General features: G+C 57.8%; 6 non-coding genes and 8 pseudogenes across 6 annotated transcripts; all 14 read right to left on the bottom strand.

The window, feature by feature from the left end:
• Nucleotides 1-2,207: 2,207 nt before the first annotated feature.
• Nucleotides 2,208-2,326, bottom strand: LOC146637641 (5S ribosomal RNA). The gene has a single exon (XR_014905998.1). It is a non-coding gene; the product is annotated as a 5S ribosomal RNA (ribosomal RNA).
• Nucleotides 2,327-3,821: 1,495 nt separating this feature from the next.
• On the bottom strand, nucleotides 3,822-3,940 carry LOC146637640 (5S ribosomal RNA). The gene has a single exon (XR_014905567.1). It is a non-coding gene; the product is annotated as a 5S ribosomal RNA (ribosomal RNA).
• Nucleotides 3,941-4,922: 982 nt separating this feature from the next.
• On the bottom strand, nucleotides 4,923-5,036 carry LOC146637639 (5S ribosomal RNA; annotated as a pseudogene).
• Nucleotides 5,037-6,058: 1,022 nt separating this feature from the next.
• Nucleotides 6,059-6,177, bottom strand: LOC146637638 (5S ribosomal RNA). The gene has a single exon (XR_014905566.1). It is a non-coding gene; the product is annotated as a 5S ribosomal RNA (ribosomal RNA).
• Nucleotides 6,178-7,159: 982 nt separating this feature from the next.
• LOC146637637 (5S ribosomal RNA) lies at nucleotides 7,160-7,273 on the bottom strand (annotated as a pseudogene).
• Nucleotides 7,274-8,295: 1,022 nt separating this feature from the next.
• Nucleotides 8,296-8,414, bottom strand: LOC146637636 (5S ribosomal RNA; annotated as a pseudogene).
• A 1,022-nt stretch (nucleotides 8,415-9,436) lies between these two features.
• LOC146637635 (5S ribosomal RNA) lies at nucleotides 9,437-9,555 on the bottom strand (annotated as a pseudogene).
• Nucleotides 9,556-10,577: 1,022 nt separating this feature from the next.
• LOC146637634 (5S ribosomal RNA) lies at nucleotides 10,578-10,696 on the bottom strand (annotated as a pseudogene).
• A 1,217-nt stretch (nucleotides 10,697-11,913) lies between these two features.
• LOC146637633 (5S ribosomal RNA) lies at nucleotides 11,914-12,032 on the bottom strand. Its single transcript, XR_014905997.1, has one exon. It is a non-coding gene; the product is annotated as a 5S ribosomal RNA (ribosomal RNA).
• Nucleotides 12,033-14,671: 2,639 nt separating this feature from the next.
• Nucleotides 14,672-14,790, bottom strand: LOC146637632 (5S ribosomal RNA). The gene has a single exon (XR_014905627.1). It is a non-coding gene; the product is annotated as a 5S ribosomal RNA (ribosomal RNA).
• Nucleotides 14,791-16,321: 1,531 nt separating this feature from the next.
• LOC146637631 (5S ribosomal RNA) lies at nucleotides 16,322-16,440 on the bottom strand (annotated as a pseudogene).
• A 1,961-nt stretch (nucleotides 16,441-18,401) lies between these two features.
• Nucleotides 18,402-18,520, bottom strand: LOC146637630 (5S ribosomal RNA). Its single transcript, XR_014905544.1, has one exon. It is a non-coding gene; the product is annotated as a 5S ribosomal RNA (ribosomal RNA).
• An 821-nt stretch (nucleotides 18,521-19,341) lies between these two features.
• Nucleotides 19,342-19,455, bottom strand: LOC146637629 (5S ribosomal RNA; annotated as a pseudogene).
• A 1,022-nt stretch (nucleotides 19,456-20,477) lies between these two features.
• LOC146637628 (5S ribosomal RNA) lies at nucleotides 20,478-20,596 on the bottom strand (annotated as a pseudogene).
• Nucleotides 20,597-21,088: the final 492 nt, after the last annotated feature.

The following is a 21,088-nucleotide window of genomic DNA, read 5'->3' as shown; positions in this document are numbered from 1 at the left end:
TGATGTGAGTGGCCTGAGCAAGATCCACAGGCCCTGGTGTGGTGTAAGTGGCCTCAGCCAGCAGCCACAGGCCCTGGTGTGGTGTAAGTGGCCTCAGCCAGAAGCCACAGGCACTGGTGTGGTGTAAGTGGCCTCAGCCAGCAGCCACAGGCCCTGGTGTGGTGTAAGTCGCCTCAGCCAGCAGCCACAGGCCCTGGTGTGGTGTAGGTGGCCTCAGCCAGCAGCCACAGGCCCTGGTGTGGTGTAAGTGGCCTCAATAGCAACTAAGGCCCTGGTGTGGTGTAAGTGGCTTCAGCCTGCAGCCACAGGCTCTGGTGTGGTGTAACTGGCTTCAGCCAGCAGCCACAGGCCCTGGTGTGGTGTAAGTGGCCTCAGCCAGAGCCACAGGCCCTGATGTGGTGTAAGTGGCCCCAGCCGGTCACTCAGGCCCTGGTGTGGTGTAGGTGGCATCAGCCAGCAGCCACAGGCCCTGGTGTGGTGTAAGTCGCCTCAGCCAGAAGCCACAGGCACTGGTGTGGTGTAAGTGGCCTCAGCCAGCAGCAAAAGGGCCCTGGTGTGGTGTAAGTCGCCTCAGTCAGCAGCCACAGGCCCTGGTGTTGTGTAGGTGTCCTCAGCCAGCAGCCACAGGCCCTGGTGTGGTGTAGGTGGCCTCAGCCAGCAGCCACAGGCCCTTGTGTGGTGTAAGTGGCCTCAGCCAGCAGCCACAGGCCCTTGTGTGGTGTAAGTGGCCTCAGCCAGCAGACACAGGCCCTGGTGTGGTGTAAGTCGCCTCAGCCAGAAGCCACAGGCACTGGTGTGGTGTAAGTGGCCTCAGCCAGCAGCAAAAGGGCCCTGGTGTGGTGTAAGTCGCCTCAGCCAGCAGCCACAGGCCCTGGTGGGGTGTAGGTGGCCTCAGCCAGTAGCCACAGGCCCTGGTGTGGTGTAAGTGGCCTCAGCCAGCAGCCACAGGCCCTGGTGTGGTGTAAGTGGCCTCAGCCAGTGCCACAGGCCCTGGTGTGGTGTAAGTGGCCTGAGCAAGTGCCACAGGCCCTGGTGTGGTGTAAGTGGCCTAAGCCAGAGCCACAGGCCCTGGTGTGGTGTAAGTGGCCTCAATAGCAAATAAGGCCCTGGTGTGGTGTAAGTGGCCTCAGCCAGCAGCCACAGGCCCTAGTGTGGTGTAAGTGGCCTCAGCCAGTGCCACAGGCCCTGGTGTGGTGTAAGTGGCCTGAGCAAGAGCCACAGACCCTGGTGTGGTGTAATTGGCCTCAATAGCAACTAAGGCCCTGGTGTGGTGTAGGTGGCCTCAGCCAGCAGCCACAGGCCCTGGTGTGGTGTAAGTGGCCTGAGCAAGAGCCACAGGCCCTGGTGTGGTGTAAGTGGCCTGAGCAAGAGCCACAGGGCCTGGTTTGGTGAAGATGGCCTCGGCCAGAAGCGCAGGGCCTGATGTGATGTGAGTGGCCTGAGCAAGAGCCACAGGCCCTGGTGTGGTGTAAGTGGCCTCAGCCAGCAGCCACAGGCCCTGGTGTGGTGTAAGTCGCCTCAGCCAGAAGCCACAGGCACTGGTGTGGTGTAAGTGGCCTCAGCCAGCAGCAAAAGGGCCCTGGTGTGGTGTAAGTCGCCTCAGCCAGCAGCCACAGGCCCTGGTGTGGTGTAAGTGGCCTGAGCAAGAGCCACAGGCCCTGGTGTGGTGTAAGTGGCCTGAGCAAGAGCCACAGGCCCTGGTGTGGTGTAAGTGGTCTCAGCCAGCAGCCACAGGCCCTGGTGTGGTGTAGGTGGCCTCAGCCAGCAGCCACAGGCCCTGGTGTGGTGTAAGTGGCCTGAGCAAGAGCCACAGGCCCTGGTGTGTTGTAAGTGGCCTGAGCAAGAGCCACAGGCCCTGGTGTGGTGTAAGTGGCCTGAGCAAGAGCCACAGGCCCTGGTGTGGTGTAATTGGCCTCAATAGCAACTAAGGCCCTGGTGTGGTGTAGGTGGCCTCAGCCAGCAGCCACAGGCCCTGGTGTGGTGTAAGTGGCCTCAGCCAGAGCCACAGGCCCTGGTGTGGTGTAAGTGGCCCCAGCTGGTCACTCAGGCCCTGGTGTGGTGTAGGTGGCATCAGCTAGCAGCACAAGACATTGGAAAACAGCCAAAAGCAGTGTCGTTAATGTGCCCTCATTAATGGGCAGCTGCTTTTGGTCTTTTAATACACCCCTTCTCTGGATCAAAAGCGGTTCAATGACATGAAAAAGAAAGGCTTACAGCACCAGGTATTCCCAGGCAGTCTCCCATCCAAGTACTAACCAAGCCCAGCCCTGCTTAGCTTCCGAGATCAGACGAGGTCGGGCGTGCTCAGGGTGGTATGGCCGTAAGCTGCTGGCCCCAGCACAATGTCTCAATTTATGGATTCAAGTGATTAGGTGGCAAGTACCTGAAGTTACGAAGACAATCCTATAACCATACCTGCATGTTTGCATAATACCCTAACCCAAAGGCTCAGTTTGGCATTTATCCAACAGCACAGGCCCTGGATTGTTGAAGATGGCCACAGCAAGCAGCACAGGGCCTGGTTTGGTGAAGATGGCCTCGGCCAGAAGCACAGGGCCTGGCGTGATATGAGTGGCCTGAGCAAGAGCCACAGGCCCTGGTGTGGTGTAAGTGGCCTGAGCAAGAGCCACAGACCCTGGTGTGGTGTAAGTGGCCTCAGCCAGCAGCCACAGGCCCTGGTGTGGTGTAAGTGGCCTCAGCCAGCAGCCACAGGCCCTGGTGTGGTGTAAGTCGCCTCAGCCAGCAGCCACAGGCCCTGGTGTGGTGTAGGTGGCCTCAGCCAGCAGCCACAGGCCCTGGTGTGGTGTAAGTGGCCTCAATAGCAACTAAGGCCCTGGTGTGGTGTAAGTGGCTTCAGCCAGCAGCCACAGGCTCTGGTGTGGTGTAACTGGCCTCAGCCAGCAGCCACAGGCCCTGGTGTGGTCTAAGTGGCCTCAGCCAGAGCCACAGGCCCTGATGTGGTGTAAGTGGCCCCAGCCGGTCACTCAGGCCCTGGTGTGGTGTAGGTGGCATCAGCCAGCAGCCACAGGCCCTGGTGTGGTGTAAGTCGCCTCAGCCAGAAGCCACAGGCACTGGTGTGGTGTAAGTCGCCTCAGTCAGCAGCCACAGGCCCTGGTGTTGTGTAGGTGGCCTCAGCCAGCAGCCACAGGCCCTGGTGTGGTGTAAGTGGCCTCAGCCAGCAGCCACAGGCCCTGGTGTGGTGTAAGTGGCCTCAGCCAGCAGCCACAGGCCCTGGTGTGGTGTAAGTGGCCTCAGCCAGTGCCACAGGCCCTGGTGTGGTGTAAGTGGCCTGAGCAAGAGCCACAGACCCTGGTGTGGTGTAATTGGCCTCAATAGCAACTAATGCCCTGGTGTGGTGTAAGTGGCCTCAGCCAGCAGCAAAAGGGCCCTGGTGTGGTGTAAGTCGCCTCAGCCAGCAGCCACAGGCCCTGGTGTGGTGTAGGTGGCCTCAGCCAGCAGCCACAGGCCCTGGTGTGGTGTAAGTGGCCTCAATAGCAACTAAGGCCCTGGTGTGGTGTAAGTGGCTTCAGCCAGCAGCCACAGGCTCTGGTGTGGTGTAACTGGCCTCAGCCAGCAGCCACAGGCCCTGGTGTGGTGTAAGTGGCCTCAGCCAGAGCCACAGGCCCTGATGTGGTGTAAGTGGCCCCAGCCGGTCACTCAGGCCCTGGTGTGGTGTAGGTGGCATCAGCTAGCAGCACAAGACATTGGAAAAGAGCCAAAAGCAATGTCGTTAATGTGCCCTCATTAATGGGCAGATGCTTTTGGTCTTTTAATACACCCCTTCTCTGGATCAAAAGCGGTTCAATGACATGAAAAGGAAAGGCTTACAGCACCAGGCATTCCCAGGCAGTCTCCCATCCAAGTACTAACCAAGCCCAGCCCTGCTTAGCTTCCGAGATCAGACGAGGTCGGGCGTGCTCAGGGTGGTATGGCCGTAAGCTGCTGGCCCCAGCACAATGTCTCAATTTATGGATTCAAGTGATTAGGTGGCAAGTACCTGAAGTTACGAAGACAATCCTATAACCATACCTGCATGTTTGCATAATACCCTAACCCAAAGGCTCAGTTTGGCATTTATCCAACAGCACAGGCCCTGGATTGTTGAAGATGGCCTCAAGAACCAGCACAGGACCTGGTGTGTTTTACATGGCCACAGCAAGCAGCACAGGGCCTGGTTTGGTGAAGATGGCCGCAGCAAGCAGCCACAGGCCCTGGTTTGGTGTAAGTGGCCTCAGCCAGCAGCCACAGGCCCTGGTGTGGTCTAAGTGGCCTGAGCAAGAGCCACAGGGCCTGGTTTGGTGAAGATGGCCTCGGCTAGAAGCGCAGGGCCTGGTGTGATGTGAGTGGCCTGAGCAAGAGCCACAGGCCCTGGTGTGGTGTAAGTGGCCTCAGCCAGCAGCCACAGGCCCTGGTGTGGTGTAAGTCGCCTCAGCCAGAAGCCACAGGCACTGGTGTGGTGTAAGTGGCCTCAGCCAGCAGCAAAAGGGCCCTGGTGTGGTGTAAGTCGCCTCAGCCAGCAGCCACAGGCCCTGGTGTGGTGTAGGTGGCCTCAGCCAGCAGCCACAGGCCCTGGTGTGGTGTAAGTGGCCTCAATAGCAACTAAGGCCCTGGTGTGGTGTAAGTGGCTTCAGCCAGCAGCCACAGGCTCTGGTGTGGTGTAACTGGCCTCAGCCAGCAGCCACAGGCCCTGGTGTGGTGTAAGTGGCCTCAGCCAGAGCCACAGGCCCTGATGTGGTGTAAGTGGCCCCAGCCGGTCACTCAGGCCCTGGTGTGGTGTAGGTGGCATCAGCTAGCAGCACAAGACATTGGAAAACAGCCAAAAGCAATGTCGTTAATGTGCCCTCATTAATGGGGAGCTGCTTTTGGTCTTTTAATACACTCCTTCTCTGGATCAAAAGCGGTTCAATGACATGAAAATCAAAGGCTTACAGCACCAGGTATTCCCAGGCAGTCTCCCATCCAAGTACTAACCAAGCCCAGCCCAGCTTCCGAGATCAGACGAGGTCGGGCGTGCTCAGGGTGGTATGGCCGTAAGCTGCTGGCCCCAGCACAATGTCTCAATTTATGGATTCAAGTGATTAGGTGGCAAGTACCTGAAGTTACGAAGACAATCCTATAACCATACCTGCATGTTTGCATAATACCCTAACCCAAAGGCTCAGTTTGGCATTTATCCAACAGCACAGGCCCTGGATTGTTGAAGATGGCCTCAAGAACCAGCACAGGACCTGGTGTGTTTTACATGGCCACAGCAAGCAGCACAGGGCCTGGTTTGGTGAAGATGGCCTCAGCAAGCAGCCACAGGCCCTGGTTTGGTGTAAGTGGCCTCAGCCAGCAGCCACAGGCCCTGGTGTGTTGTAAGTGGCCTCAGCCAGCAGCCACAGGCCCTGGTGTGGTCTAAGTGGCCTGAGCAAGAGCCACAGGGCCTGGTTTGGTGAAGATGGCCTCGGCCAGAAGCGCAGGGCCTGGTGTGATGTGAGTGGCCTGAGCAAGAGCCACAGGCCCTGGTGTGGTGTAAGTGGCCTCAGCCAGCAGCCACAGGCCCTGGTGTGGTGTAAGTCGCCTCAGCCAGAAGCCACAGGCACTGGTGTGGTGTAAGTGGCCTCAGCCAGCAGCAAAAGGGCCCTGGTGTGGTGTAAGTCGCCTCAGCCAGCAGCCACAGGCCCTGGTGTGGTGTAGGTGGCCTCAGCCAGCAGCCACAGGCCCTGGTGTGGTGTAAGTGGCCTCAATAGCAACTAAGGCCCTGGTGTGGTGTAAGTGGCTTCAGCCAGCAGCCACAGGCTCTGGTGTGGTGTAACTGGCCTCAGCCAGCAGCCACAGGCCCTGGTGTGGTGTAAGTGGCCTCAGCCAGAGCCACAGGCCCTGATGTGGTGTAAGTGGCCCCAGCCGGTCACTCAGGCCCTGGTGTGGTGTAGGTGGCATCAGCTAGCAGCACAAGACATTGGAAAAGAGCCAAAAGCAATGTCGTTAATGTGCCCTCATTAATGGGCAGATGCTTTTGGTCTTTTAATACACCCCTTCTCTGGATCAAAAGCGGTTCAATGACATGAAAAGGAAAGGCTTACAGCACCAGGCATTCCCAGGCAGTCTCCCATCCAAGTACTAACCAAGCCCAGCCCTGCTTAGCTTCCGAGATCAGACGAGGTCGGGCGTGCTCAGGGTGGTATGGCCGTAAGCTGCTGGCCCCAGCACAATGTCTCAATTTATGGATTCAAGTGATTAGGTGGCAAGTACCTGAAGTTACGAAGACAATCCTATAACCATACCTGCATGTTTGCATAATACCCTAACCCAAAGGCTCAGTTTGGCATTTATCCAACAGCACAGGCCCTGGATTGTTGAAGATGGCCTCAAGAACCAGCACAGGACCTGGTGTGTTTTACATGGCCACAGCAAGCAGCACAGGGCCTGGTTTGGTGAAGATGGCCGCAGCAAGCAGCCACAGGCCCTGGTTTGGTGTAAGTGGCCTCAGCCAGCAGCCACAGGCCCTGGTGTGGTCTAAGTGGCCTGAGCAAGAGCCACAGGGCCTGGTTTGGTGAAGATGGCCTCGGCTAGAAGCGCAGGGCCTGGTGTGATGTGAGTGGCCTGAGCAAGAGCCACAGGCCCTGGTGTGGTGTAAGTGGCCTCAGCCAGCAGCCACAGGCCCTGGTGTGGTGTAAGTCGCCTCAGCCAGAAGCCACAGGCACTGGTGTGGTGTAAGTGGCCTCAGCCAGCAGCAAAAGGGCCCTGGTGTGGTGTAAGTCGCCTCAGCCAGCAGCCACAGGCCCTGGTGTGGTGTAGGTGGCCTCAGCCAGCAGCCACAGGCCCTGGTGTGGTGTAAGTGGCCTCAATAGCAACTAAGGCCCTGGTGTGGTGTAAGTGGCTTCAGCCAGCAGCCACAGGCTCTGGTGTGGTGTAACTGGCCTCAGCCAGCAGCCACAGGCCCTGGTGTGGTGTAAGTGGCCTCAGCCAGAGCCACAGGCCCTGATGTGGTGTAAGTGGCCCCAGCCGGTCACTCAGGCCCTGGTGTGGTGTAGGTGGCATCAGCTAGCAGCACAAGACATTGGAAAACAGCCAAAAGCAATGTCGTTAATGTGCCCTCATTAATGGGGAGCTGCTTTTGGTCTTTTAATACACTCCTTCTCTGGATCAAAAGCGGTTCAATGACATGAAAATCAAAGGCTTACAGCACCAGGTATTCCCAGGCAGTCTCCCATCCAAGTACTAACCAAGCCCAGCCCAGCTTCCGAGATCAGACGAGGTCGGGCGTGCTCAGGGTGGTATGGCCGTAAGCTGCTGGCCCCAGCACAATGTCTCAATTTATGGATTCAAGTGATTAGGTGGCAAGTACCTGAAGTTACGAAGACAATCCTATAACCATACCTGCATGTTTGCATAATACCCTAACCCAAAGGCTCAGTTTGGCATTTATCCAACAGCACAGGCCCTGGATTGTTGAAGATGGCCTCAAGAACCAGCACAGGACCTGGTGTGTTTTACATGGCCACAGCAAGCAGCACAGGGCCTGGTTTGGTGAAGATGGCCTCAGCAAGCAGCCACAGGCCCTGGTTTGGTGTAAGTGGCCTCAGCCAGCAGCCACAGGCCCTGGTGTGTTGTAAGTGGCCTCAGCCAGCAGCCACAGGCCCTGGTGTGGTCTAAGTGGCCTGAGCAAGAGCCACAGGGCCTGGTTTGGTGAAGATGGCCTCGGCCAGAAGCGCAGGGCCTGGTGTGATGTGAGTGGCCTGAGCAAGAGCCACAGGCCCTGGTGTGGTGTAAGTGGCCTCAGCCAGCAGCCACAGGCCCTGGTGTGGTGTAAGTCGCCTCAGCCAGAAGCCACAGGCACTGGTGTGGTGTAAGTGGCCTCAGCCAGCAGCAAAAGGGCCCTGGTGTGGTGTAAGTCGCCTCAGCCAGCAGCCACAGGCCCTGGTGTGGTGTAGGTGGCCTCAGCCAGCAGCCACAGGCCCTGGTGTGGTGTAAGTGGCCTCAATAGCAACTAAGGCCCTGGTGTGGTGTAAGTGGCTTCAGCCAGCAGCCACAGGCTCTGGTGTGGTGTAACTGGCCTCAGCCAGCAGCCACAGGCCCTGGTGTGGTGTAAGTGGCCTCAGCCAGAGCCACAGGCCCTGATGTGGTGTAAGTGGCCCCAGCCGGTCACTCAGGCCCTGGTGTGGTGTAGGTGGCATCAGCTAGCAGCACAAGACATTGGAAAAGAGCCAAAAGCAATGTCGTTAATGTGCCCTCATTAATGGGCAGATGCTTTTGGTCTTTTAATACACCCCTTCTCTGGATCAAAAGCGGTTCAATGACATGAAAAGGAAAGGCTTACAGGACCAGGCATTCCCAGGTAGTCTCCCATCCAAGTACTAACCAAGCCCAGCCCTGCTTAGCTTCCGAGATCAGACGAGGTCGGGCGTGCTCAGGGTGGTATGGCCGTAAGCTGCTGGCCCCAGCACAATGTCTCAATTTATGGATTCAAGTGATTAGGTGGCAAGTACCTGAAGTTACGAAGACAATCCTATAACCATACCTGCATGTTTGCATAATACCCTAACCCAAAGGCTCAGTTTGGCATTTATCCAACAGCACAGGCCCTGGATTGTTGAAGATGGCCTCAAGAACCAGCACAGGACCTGGTGTGTTTTACATGGCCACAGCAAGCAGCACAGGGCCTGGTTTGGTGAAGATGGCCTCAGCAAGCAGCCACAGGCCCTGGTTTGGTGTAAGTGGCCTCAGCCAGCAGCCACAGGCCCTGGTGTGTTGTAAGTGGCCTCAGCCAGCAGCCACAGGCCCTGGTGTGGTCTAAGTGGCCTGAGCAAGAGCCACAGGGCCTGGTTTGGTGAAGATGGCCTCGGCCAGAAGCGCAGGGCCTGGTGTGATGTGAGTGGCCTGAGCAAGAGCCACAGGCCCTGGTGTGGTGTAAGTGGCCTCAGCCAGCAGCCACAGGCCCTGGTGTGGTGTAAGTCGCCTCAGCCAGAAGCCACAGGCACTGGTGTGGTGTAAGTGGCCTCAGCCAGCAGCAAAAGGGCCCTGGTGTGGTGTAAGTCGCCTCAGCCAGCAGCCACAGGCCCTGGTGTGGTGTAGGTGGCCTCAGCCAGCAGCCACAGGCCCTGGTGTGGTGTAAGTGGCCTCAATAGCAACTAAGGCCCTGGTGTGGTGTAAGTGGCTTCAGCCAGCAGCCACAGGCTCTGGTGTGGTGTAACTGGCCTCAGCCAGCAGCCACAGGCCCTGGTGTGGTGTAAGTGGCCTCAGCCAGAGCCACAGGCCCTGATGTGGTGTAAGTGGCCCCAGCCGGTCACTCAGGCCCTGGTGTGGTGTAGGTGGCATCAGCTAGCAGCACAAGACATTGGAAAAGAGCCAAAAGCAATGTCGTTAATGTGCCCTCATTAATGGGCAGATGCTTTTGGTCTTTTAATACACCCCTTCTCTGGATCAAAAGCGGTTCAATGACATGAAAAGGAAAGGCTTACAGGACCAGGCATTCCCAGGTAGTCTCCCATCCAAGTACTAACCAACCCCAGCCCTGCTTAGCTTCCGAGATCAGACGAGGTCGGGCGTGCTCAGGGTGGTATGGCCGTAAGCTGCTGGCCCCAGCACAATGTCTCAATTTATGGATTCAAGTGATTAGGTGGCAAGTACCTGAAGTTACGAAGACAATCCTATAACCATACCTGCATGTTTGCATAATACCCTAACCCAAAGGCTCAGTTTGGCATTTATCCAACAGCACAGGCCCTGGATTGTTGAAGATGGCCTCAAGAACCAGCACAGGACCTGGTGTGTTTTACATGGCCACAGCAAGCAGCACAGGGCCTGGTTTGGTGAAGATGGCCTCAGCAAGCAGCCACAGGCCCTGGTTTGGTGTAAGTGGCCTCAGCCAGCAGCCACAGGCCCTGGTGTGTTGTAAGTGGCCTCAGCCAGCAGCCACAGGCCCTGGTGTGGTCTAAGTGGCCTGAGCAAGAGCCACAGGGCCTGGTTTGGTGAAGATGGCCTCGGCTAGAAGCGCAGGGCCTGGTGTGATGTGAGTGGCCTGAGCAAGAGCCACAGGCCCTGGTGTGGTGTAAGTGGCCTCAGCCAGCAGCCACAGGCCCTGGTGTGGTGTAAGTCGCCTCAGCCAGAAGCCACAGGCACTGGTGTGGTGTAAGTGGCCTCAGCCAGCAGCAAAAGGGCCCTGGTGTGGTGTAAGTCGCCTCAGCCAGCAGCCACAGGCCCTGGTGTGGTGTAGGTGGCCTCAGCCAGCAGCCACAGGCCCTGGTGTGGTGTAAGTGGCCTCAATAGCAACTAAGGCCCTGGTGTGGTGTAAGTGGCTTCAGCCAGCAGCCACAGGCTCTGGTGTGGTGTAACTGGCCTCAGCCAGCAGCCACAGGCCCTGGTGTGGTGTAAGTGGCCTCAGCCAGAGCCACAGGCCCTGATGTGGTGTAAGTGGCCCCAGCCGGTCACTCAGGCCCTGGTGTGGTGTAGGTGGCATCAGCTAGCAGCACAAGACATTGGAAAAGAGCCAAAAGCAATGTCGTTAATGTGCCCTCATTAATGGGCAGATGCTTTTGGTCTTTTAATACACCCCTTCTCTGGATCAAAAGCGGTTCAATGACATGAAAAGGAAAGGCTTACAGCACCAGGCATTCCCAGGCAGTCTCCCATCCAAGTACTAACAAAGCCCAGCCCTGCTTAGCTTCCGAGATCAGACGAGGTCGGGCGTGCTCAGGGTGGTATGGCCGTAAGCTGCTGGCCCCAGCACAATGTCTCAATTTATGGATTCAAGTGATTAGGTGGCAAGTACCTGAAGTTACGAAGACAATCCTATAACCATACCTGCATGTTTGCATAATACCCTAACCCAAAGGCTCAGTTTGGCATTTATCCAACAGCACAGGCCCTTGATTGTTGAAGATGGCCTCAGGAACCAGCACAGGGCCTGGTGTGTTGTACATGGCCACAGCAAGCAGCACAGGGCCTGGTTTGGTGAAGATGGCCTCAGCCAGAAGCGCAGGGCCTGGTGTGATGTGAGTGGCCTGAGCAAGAGCCACAGGCCCTGGTGTGGTGTAAGTGGCCTCAGCCAGCAGCCACAGGCCCTGGTGTGGTGTAAGTCGCCTCAGCCAGAAGCCACAGGCACTGGTGTGGTGTAAGTGGCCTCAGCCAGCAGCAAAAGGGCCCTGGTGTGGTGTAAGTCGCCTCAGCCAGCAGCCACAGGCCCTGGTGTGGTGTAGGTGGCCTCAGCCAGAAGCCACAGGCCCTGGTGTGGTGTAATTGGCCTCAATAGCAACTAATGCCCTGGTGTGGTGTAGGTGGCCTCAGCCAGCAGCCACAGGCCCTGGTGTGGTGTAAGTCGCCTCAGCCAGAAGCCACAGGCACTGGTGTGGTGTAAGTGGCCTCAGCCAGCAGCAAAAGGGCCCTGGTGTGGTGTAAGTCGCCTCAGCCAGCAGCCACAGGCCCTGGTGTGGTGTAGGTGGCCTCAGCCAGCAGCCACAGGCCCTGGTGTGGTGTAAGTGGCCTCAATAGCAACTAAGGCCCTGGTGTGGTGTAAGTGGCCTCAGCCAGTGCCACAGGCCCTGGTGTGGTGTAAGTGGCCTGAGCAAGAGCCACAGACCCTGGTGTGGTGTAATTGGCCTCAATAGCAACTAATGCCCTGGTGTGGTGTAGGTGGCCTCAGCCAGCAGCCACAGGCCCTGGTGTGGTGTAAGTGGCCTCAGCCAGTGCCACAGGCCCTGGTGTGGTGTAAGTGGCCTGAGCAAGAGCCACAGGCCCTGGTGTGGTGTAAGTGGCCCCAGCCGGTCACTCAGGCCCTTGTGTGGTGTAGGTTGCATCAGCTAGCAGCACAAGACATTGGAAAAGAGCCAAAAGCAATGTCGTTAATGTGCCCTCATTAATGGGCAGATGCTTTTGGTCTTTTAATACACCCCTTCTCTGGATCAAAAGCGGTTCAATGACATGAAAATGAAAGGCTTACAGCACCAGGTATTCCCAGGCAGTCTCCCATCCAAGTACTAACCAAGCCCAGCCCTGCTTAGCTTCCGAGATCAGACGAGGTCGGGCGTGCTCAGGGTGGTATGGCCGTAAGCTGCTGGCCCCAGCACAATGTCTCAATTTATGGATTCAAGTGATTAGGTGGCAAGTACCTGAAGTTACGAAGACAATCCTATAACCATACCTGCATGTTTGCATAATACCCTAACCCAAAGGCTCAGTTTGGCATTTATCCAACAGCACAGGCCCTGGATTGTTGAAGATGGCCTCTGGAACCAGCACAGGGCGTGGTGTGTTGTACATGGCCACAGCAAGCAGCACAGGGCCTGGTTTGGTGAAGATGGCCTCGGCCAGAAGCACAGGGCCTGGCGTGATATGAGTGGCCTGAGCAAGAGCCACAGGCCCTGGTGTGGTGTAAGTGGCCTGAGCAAGAGCCACAGGCCCTGGTGTGGTGTAAGTGGCCTGAGCAAGAGCCACAGGCCCTGGTGTGGTGTAAGTGGTCTCAGCCAGCAGCCACAGGCCCTGGTGTGGTGTAAGTGGCCTCAGCCAGTGCCACAGGCCCTGGTGTGGTGTAAGTGGCCTGAGCAAGAGCCACAGGCCCTGGTGTGGTGTAAGTGGCCTAAGCCAGAGCCACAGGCCCTGGTGTGGTGTAAGTGGCCTCAATAGCAAATAAGGCCCATGTGTGGTGTAATTGGTCTCAGCCAGAGCCACAGGCCCTGGTGTGGTGTAAGTGGCCTCAGCCAGCAGCCACAGGCTCTGGTGTGGTGTAAGTGGCCTCAGCCAGCAGCCACAGGCCCTGGTGTGGTTTAAGTGGCCACAGCCAGCAGCCACAGGCCCTGGTGTGGTCTAAGTGGCCTCAGCCAGTGCCACAGGCCCTGGTGTGGTGTAAGTGGCCTCAGCCAGAGCCACAGGCCCTGATGTGGTGTAAGTGGCCCCAGCCGGTCACTCACGCCCTGGTGTGGTGTAGGTGGCATCAGCTAGCAGCACAGGGCCTGGTTTGGTGAAGAGAGCCTCGGCCAGAAGCGCAGGGCCTGGTGTGATGTGAGTGGCCTGAGCAAGAGCCACAGGCACTGGTGTGGTGTAAGTCGCCTCAGCCAGAAGCCACAGGCACTGGTGTGGTGTAAGTGGCCTCAGCCAGCAGCAAAAGGGCCCTGGTGTGGTGTAAGTCGCCTCAGCCAGCAGCCACAGGCCCTGGTGGGGTGTAGGTGGCCTCAGCCAGCAGCCACAGGCCCTGGTGTGGTGTAAGTGGCCACAGCCAGCAGCCACAGGCCCTTGTGTGGTGTAAGTGGCCTCAGCCAGCAGCCACAGGCCTTGGTGTGGTGTAAGTGGCCTCAGCCAGTGCCACAGGCCCTGGTGTGGTGTAAGTGGCCTGAGCAAGAGCCACAGGCCCTGGTGTGGTGTAAGTGGCCTGAGCAAGAGCCACAGGCCCTGGTGTGGTGTAAGTGGCCTGAGCAAGAGCCACAGGCCCTGGTGTGGTGTAAGTGGTCTCAGCCAGCAGCCACAGGCCCTGGTGTGGTGTAGGTGGCCTCAGCCAGCAGCCACAGGCCCTTGTGTGGTGTAAGTGGCCTCAGCCAGCAGCCACAGGCCCTGGTGTGGTGTAAGTGGCCTCAGCCAGTGCCACAAGCCCTGGTGTGGTGTAAGTGGCCTGAGCAAGAGCCACAGACCCTGGTGTGGTGTAATTGGCCTCAATAGCAACTAAGGCCCTGGTGTGGTGTAAGTCGCCTCAGTCAGCAGCCACAGGCCCTGGTGTGGTGTAGGTGGCCTCAGCCAGCAGCCACAGGCCCTGGTGTGGTGTAAGTGGCCTCAGCCAGCAGCCACAGGCCCTGGTGTGTTGTAAGTGGCCTCAGCCAGCAGCCACAGGCCCTGGTGTGGTGTAGGTGGCCTCAGCCAGCAGCCACAGGCCCTTGTGTGGTGTAAGTGGCCTCAGCCAGCAGCCACAGGCCCTGGTGTGGTGTAAGTGGCCTCAGCCAGTGCCACAGGCCCTGGTGTGGTGTAAGTGGCCTGAGCAAGAGCCACAGACCCTGGTGTGGTGTAATTGGCCTCAATAGCAACTAAGGCCCTGGTGTGGTGTAAGTGGCCTCAGCCAGCAGCCACAGGCCCTGGTGTGGTGTAAGTGGCCTCAGCCAGCAGTCACAGGCCCTGATGTGGTGTAAGTGGCCCCAGCCAGCAGCCACAGGCCCTGGTGTGGTGTAGGTGGCCTCAGCCAGCAGCAAAAGTGCCCTGGTGTGGTGTAAGTCGCCTCAGCCAGCAGCCACAGGCCCTGGTGTGGTGTAGGTGGCCTCAGCCAGCAGCAAAAGGGCCCTGGTGTGGTGTAGGTCGCCTCAGCCAGCAGCCACAGGCCCTGGTGTGGTGTAGGTGGCCTCAGCCAGCAGCCACAGGCCCTGGTGTGGTGTAAGTGGCCTCAATAGCAACTAAGGCCCTGGTGTGGTGTAAGTGGCTTCAGCCAGCAGCCACAGGCCCTGGTGTGGTGTAAGTGGCCTCAGCCAGCAGCCACAGGCCCTGGTGTGGTGTAAGTGGCCTCAGCCAGAGCCACAGGCCCTGATGTGGTGTAAGTGGCCCCAGCCGGTCACTCAGGCCCTGGTGTGGTGTAGGTGGCATCAGCTAGCAGCACAAGACATTGGAAAAGAGCCAAAAGCAGTGTCGTTAATGTGCCCTCATTAATGGGCAGCTGCTTTTGGTCTTTTAATACACCCCTTCTCTGGATCAAAAGCGGTTCAATGACATGAAAATGAAAGGCTTACAGCACCAGGTATTCCCAGGCAGTCTGCCATCCAAGTACTAACCAAGCCCAGCCCTGCTTAGCTTCCGAGATCAGACGAGGTCGGGCGTGCTCAGGGTGGTATGGCCGTAAGCTGCGGGCCCCAGCACAATGTCTCAATTTATGGATTCAAGTGATTAGGTGGCAAGTACCTGAAGTTACGAAGACAATCCTATAACCATACCTGCATGTTTGCATAATACCCTAACCCAAAGGCTCAGTTTGGCATTTATCCAACAGCACAGGCCCTGGATTGTTGAAGATGGCCTCTGGAACCAGCACAGGGCCTGGTGTGTTGTACATGGCCACAGCAAGCAGCACAGGGCCTGGTTTGGTGAAGATGGCCTCGGCCAGAAGCACAGGGCCTGGCGTGATATGAGTGGCCTGAGCAAGAGCCACAGGCCCTGGTGTGGTGTAAGTGGCCTGAGCAAGAGCCACAGGCCCTGGTGTGGTGTAAGTGGCCTGAGCAAGAGCCACAGGCCCTGGTGTGGTGTAAGTGGCCTGAGCAAGAGCCACAGGCCCTGGTGTGGTGTAAGTGGTCTCAGCCAGCAGCCACAGGCCCTGGTGTGGTGTAGGTGGCCTCAGCCAGCAGCCACAGGCCCTTGTGTGGTGTAAGTGGCCTCAGCCAGCAGCCACAGGCCCTGGTGTGGTGTAAGTGGCCTCAGCCAGTGCCACAGGCCCTGGTGTGGTGTAAGTGGCCTGAGCAAGAGCCACAGACCCTGGTGTGGTGTAATTGGCCTCAATAGCAACTAAGGCCCTGGTGTGGTGTAGGTGGCCTCAGCCAGCAGCCACAGGCCCTGGTGTGGTGTAAGTGGCCTCAGCCAGAGCCACAGGCCCTGATGTGGTGTAAGTGGCCTCAATAGCAAATAAGGCCCTGGTGTGGTGTAAGTGGCCTGAGCAAGAGCCACAGGGCCTGGTTTGGTGAAGATGGCCTCGGCCAGAAGCGCAGGGCCTGGTGTGATGTGAGTGGCCTGAGCAAGAGCCACAGGCCCTGGTGTGGTGTAAGTGGCCTCAGCCAGCAGCCACAGGCCCTGGTGTGGTGTAAGTCGCCTCAGCCAGAAGCCACAGGCACTGGTGTGGTGTAAGTGGCCTCAGCCAGCAGCAAAAGTGCCCTGGTGTGGTGTAAGTCGCCTCAGCCAGCAGCCACAGGCCCTGGTGTGGTGTAGGTGGCCTCAGCCAGCAGCAAAAGGGCCCTGGTGTGGTGTAGGTCGCCTCAGCCAGCAGCCACAGGCCCTGGTGTGGTGTAGGTGGCCTCAGCCAGCAGCCACAGGCCCTGGTGTGGTGTAAGTGGCCTCAATAGCAACTAAGGCCCTGGTGTGGTGTAAGTGGCTTCAGCCAGCAGCCACAGGCTCTGGTGTGGTGTAAGTGGCCTCAGCCAGCAGCCACAGGCCCTGGTGTGGTGTAAGTGGCCTCAGCCAGAGCCACAGGCCCTGATGTGGTGTAAGTGGCCCCAGCCGGTCACTCAGGCCCTGGTGTGGTGTAGGTGGCATCAGCTAGCAGCACAAGACATTGGAAAAGAGCCAAAAGCAGTGTCGTTAATGTGCCCTCATTAATGGGCAGCTGCTTTTGGTCTTTTAATACACCCCTTCTCTGGATCAAAAGCGGTTCAATGACATGAAAATGAAAGGCTTACAGCACCAGGTATTCCCAGGCAGTCTCCCATACAAGTACTAACCAAGACCAGCCCTGCTTAGCTTCCGAGATCAGACGAGGTCGGGCGTGCTCAGGGTGGTATGGCCGTAAGCTGCTGGCGCCACCACCATGTCTCAATTTATGGATTCAAGTGATTAGGTGGCAAGTACCTGAAGTTACGAAGACAATCCTATAACCATACCTGCATGTTTGCATAATACCCTAACCCAAAGGCTCAGTTTGGCATTTATCCAACAGCACAGGCCCTGGATTGTTGAAGATGGCCTCAAGAACCAGCACAGGACCTGGTGTGTTTTACATGGCCACAGCAAGCAGCACAGGGCCTGGTTTGGTGAAGATGGCCTCAGCAAGCAGCCACAGGCCCTGGTTTGGTGTAAGTGGCCTCAGCCAGCAGCCACAGGCCCTGGTGTGTTGTAAGTGGCCTCAGCCAGCAGCCACAGGCCCTGGTGTGGTCTAAGTGGCCTCAGCCAGTGCCACAGGCCCTGGTGTGGTGTAAGTGGCCTGAGCAAGAGCCACAGGCCCTGGTGTGGTGTGGTGTAAGTGGCCTCAGCCAGCAGCCACAGGCCCTGGTGTGGTGTAAGTGGCCTGAGCAAGTGCCACAGGCCCTGGTGTGGTGTAAGTGGCCTAAGCCAGAGCCACAGGCCCTGGTGTGGTGTAAGTGGCCTCAATAGCAAATAAGGCCCTGGTGTGGTGTAAGTGGCCTGAGCAAGAGCCACAGGGCCTGGTTTGGTGAAGATGGCCTCAGGAACCAGCACAGGGCCTGGTGTGTTGTACATGGCCACAGCAAGCAGCAGAGGGCCTGGTGTGGTGAAGATGGCCTCGGCCAGAAGCACAGGGCCTGGCGTGATATGAGTGGCCTGAGCAAGAGCCACAGGCCCTGGTGTGGTGTAAGTGGCCTGAGCAAGAGCCACAGGCCCTGGTGTGGTGTAAGTGGCCTGAGCAAGAGCCACAGGCCCTGGTGTGGTGTAAGTGGCCTGAGCAAGAGCCACAGGCCCTATTGTGGTGTAAGTGGTCTCAGCCAGCAGCCACAGGCCCTTGTGTGGTGTAGGTGGCCTCAGCCAGCAGCCACAGGCCCTTGTGTGGTGTAAGTGGCCTCAGCCAGCAGCCACAGGCCCTGGTGTGGTGTAAGTGGCCTCAGCCAGTGCCACAGGCCCTGGTGTGGTGTAAGTGGCCTGAGCAAGAGCCACAGACCCTGGTGTGGTGTAATTGGCCTCAATAGCAACTAAGGCCCTGGTGTGGTGTAGGTGGCCTCAGCCAGCAGCCACAGGCCCTGGTGTGGTGTAAGTGGCCTCAGCCAGAGCCACAGGCCCTGATGTGGTGTAAGTGGCCTCAGCCAGTGCCACAGGCCCTGGTGTGGTGTAAGTGGCCTGAGCAAGAGCCACAGACCCTGGTGTGGTGTAAGTGGCCTGAACAAGTGCCACAGGCCCTGGTGTGGTGTAAGTGGCCTCAATAGCAAATAAGGCCCTGGTGTGGTGTAAGTGGCCTGAGCAAGAGCCACAGGGCCTGGTTTGGTGAAGATGGCCTCGGCCAGAAGCGCAGGGCCTGGTGTGATGTGAGTGGCCTCAGTCAGCAGCCACAGGCCCTGGTGTGGTGTAGGTGGCCTCAGCCAGCAGCCACAGGCCCTGGTTTGGTGTAAGTGGCCTCAGCCAGCAGCCACAGGCCCTGGTGTGGTGTAAGTGGCCTCAGCCAGCAGCCACAGGCCCTGGTGTGGTGTAAGTGGCCTCAGCCAGTGCCACAGGCCCTGGTGTGGTGTAAGTGGCCTGAGCAAGAGCCACAGACCCTGGTGTGGTGTAATTTGCCTCAATAGCAACTAATGCCCTGGTGTGGTGTAGGTGGCCTCAGCCAGCAGCCACAGGCCCTGGTGTGGTGTAAGTGGCCTCAGCCAGCAGCCACAGGCCCTGGTGTGGTGTAAGTGGCCTCAGCCAGAGCCACAGGCCCTGATGTGGTGTAAGTGGCCCCAGCCGGTCACTCAGGCCCTTGTGTGGTGTAGGTTGCATCAGCTAGCAGCACAAGACATTGGAAAAGAGCCAAAAGCAATGACATGAAAAGGAAAGGCTTACAGCACCAGGTATTCCCAGGCAGTCTCCCATCCAAGTACTAACCAAGCCCAGCCCTGCTTAGCTTCCGAGATCAGACGAGGTCGGGCGTGCTCAGAGTGGTATGGCCGTAAGCTGCTGGCGCCAGCACAATGTCTCAATTTATGGATTCAAGTGATTAGGTGGCAAGTACCTGAAGTTACGAAGACAATCCTATAACCATACCTGCATGTTTGCATAATACCCTAACCCAAAGGCTCAGTTTGGCATTTATCCAACAGCACAGGCCCTGGATTGTTGAAGATGGCCTCAGGAACCAGCACAGGGCCTGGTGTGTTGTACATGGCCACAGCAAGCAGCACAGGGCCTGGTTTGGTGAAGATGGCCTCGGCCAGAAGCACAGGGCCTGGTGTGATATGAGTGGCCTGAGCAAGAGCCACAGGCCCTGGTGTGTTGTAAGTGGCCTCAGCCAGCAGCCACAGGCCCTGGTGTGGTGTAGGTGGCCTCAGCCAGCAGCCACAGGCCCTGGTGTGTTGTAAGTGGCCTCAGCCAGCAGCCACAGGCCCTGGTGTGGTGTAAGTGGCCTCAGCCAGTGCCACAGGCCCTGGTGTGGTGTAAGTGGCCTGAGCAAGAGCCACAGACCCTGGTGTGGTGTAATTGGCCTCAATAGCAACTAAGGCCCTGGTGTGGTGTAAGTGGCCTCAGCCAGCAGCCACAGGCCCTGGTGTGGTGTAAGTGGCCTCAGCCAGCAGTCACAGGCCCTGATGTGGTGTAAGTGGCCCCAGCCGGTCACTCAGGCCCTGGTGTGGTGTAGGTGGCATCAGCTAGCAGCACAAGACATTGGAAAACAGCCAAAAGCAATGTCGTTAATGTGCCCTCATTAATGGGGAGCTGCTTTTGGTCTTTTAATACACTCCTTCTCTGGATCAAAAGCGGTTCAATGACATGAAAATCAAAGGCTTACAGCACCAGGTATTCCCAGGCAGTCTCCCATCCAAGTACTAACCAAGCCCAGCCCAGCTTCCGAGATCAGACGAGGTCGGGCGTGCTCAGGGTGGTATGGCCGTAAGCTGCTGGCCCCAGCACAATGTCTCAATTTATGGATTCAAGTGATTAGGTGGCAAGTACCTGAAGTTACGAAGACAATCCTATAACCATACCTGCATGTTTGCATAATACCCTAACCCAAAGGCTCAGTTTGGCATTTATCCAACAGCACAGGCCCTGGATTGTTGAAGATGGCCTCAAGAACCAGCACAGGACCTGGTGTGTTTTACATGGCCACAGCAAGCAGCACAGGGCCTGGTTTGGTGAAGATGGCCTCAGCAAGCAGCCACAGGCCCTGGTTTGGTGTAAGTGGCCTCAGCCAGCAGCCACAGGCCCTGGTGTGTTGTAAGTGGCCTCAGCCAGCAGCCACAGGCCCTGGTGTGGTCTAAGTGGCCTGAGCAAGAGCCACAGGGCCTGGTTTGGTGAAGATGGCCTCGGCCAGAAGCGCAGGGCCTGGTGTGATGTGAGTGGCCTGAGCAAGAGCCACAGGCCCTGGTGTGGTGTAAGTGGCCTCAGCCAGCAGCCACAGGCCCTGGTGTGGTGTAAGTCGCCTCAGCCAGAAGCCACAGGCACTGGTGTGGTGTAAGTGGCCTCAGCCAGCAGCAAAAGGGCCCTGGTGTGGTGTAAGTCGCCTCAGCCAGCAGCCACAGGCCCTGGTGTGGTGTAGGTGGCCTCAGCCAGCAGCCACAGGCCCTGGTGTGGTGTAAGTGGCCTCAATAGCAACTAAGGCCCTGGTGTGGTGTAAGTGGCTTCAGCCAGCAGCCACAGGCTCTGGTGTGGTGTAACTGGCCTCAGCCAGCAGCCACAGGCCCTGGTGTGGTGTAAGTGGCCTCAGCCAGAGCCACAGGCCCTGATGTGGTGTAAGTGGCCCCAGCCGGTCACTCAGGCCCTGGTGTGGTGTAGGTGGCATCAGCTAGCAGCACAAGACATTGGAAAAGAGCCAAAAGCAATGTCGTTAATGTGCCCTCATTAATGGGCAGATGCTTTTGGTCTTTTAATACACCCCTTCTCTGGATCAAAAGCGGTTCAATGACATGAAAAGGAAAGGCTTACAGGACCAGGCATTCCCAGGTAGTCTCCCATCCAAGTACTAACCAAGCCCAGCCCTGCTTAGCTTCCGAGATCAGACGAGGTCGGGCGTGCTCAGGGTGGTATGGCCGTAAGCTGCTGGCCCCAGCACAATGTCTCAATTTATGGATTCAAGTGATTAGGTGGCAAGTACCTGAAGTTACGAAGACAATCCTATAACCATACCTGCATGTTTGCATAATACCCTAACCCAAAGGCTCAGTTTGGCATTTATCCAACAGCACAGGCCCTGGATTGTTGAAGATGGCCTCAAGAACCAGCACAGGACCTGGTGTGTTTTACATGGCCACAGCAAGCAGCACAGGGCCTGGTTTGGTGAAGATGGCCTCAGCAAGCAGCCACAGGCCCTGGTTTGGTGTAAGTGGCCTCAGCCAGCAGCCACAGGCCCTGGTGTGTTGTAAGTGGCCTCAGCCAGAGCCACAGGCCCTGATGTGGTGTAAGTGGCCTCAATAGCAAATAAGGCCCTGGTGTGGTGTAAGTGGCCTGAGCAAGAGCCACAGGGCCTGGTTTGGTGAAGATGGCCTCGGCCAGAAGCGCAGGGCCTGGTGTGATGTGAGTGGCCTGAGCA

The sequence above is a fragment of the Diplotaxodon limnothrissa genome, linkage group LG3 (assembly GCF_057381915.1).
Source record: "Diplotaxodon limnothrissa isolate DT_005_m linkage group LG3, D_limnothrissa_male_GT1.1, whole genome shotgun sequence".
NCBI classification, from domain to species: domain Eukaryota; kingdom Metazoa; phylum Chordata; class Actinopteri; order Cichliformes; family Cichlidae; genus Diplotaxodon; species Diplotaxodon limnothrissa.
Note: the sequence above shows the minus strand (reverse complement) of the source record. Positions and strands in the feature narration are given on the sequence as shown.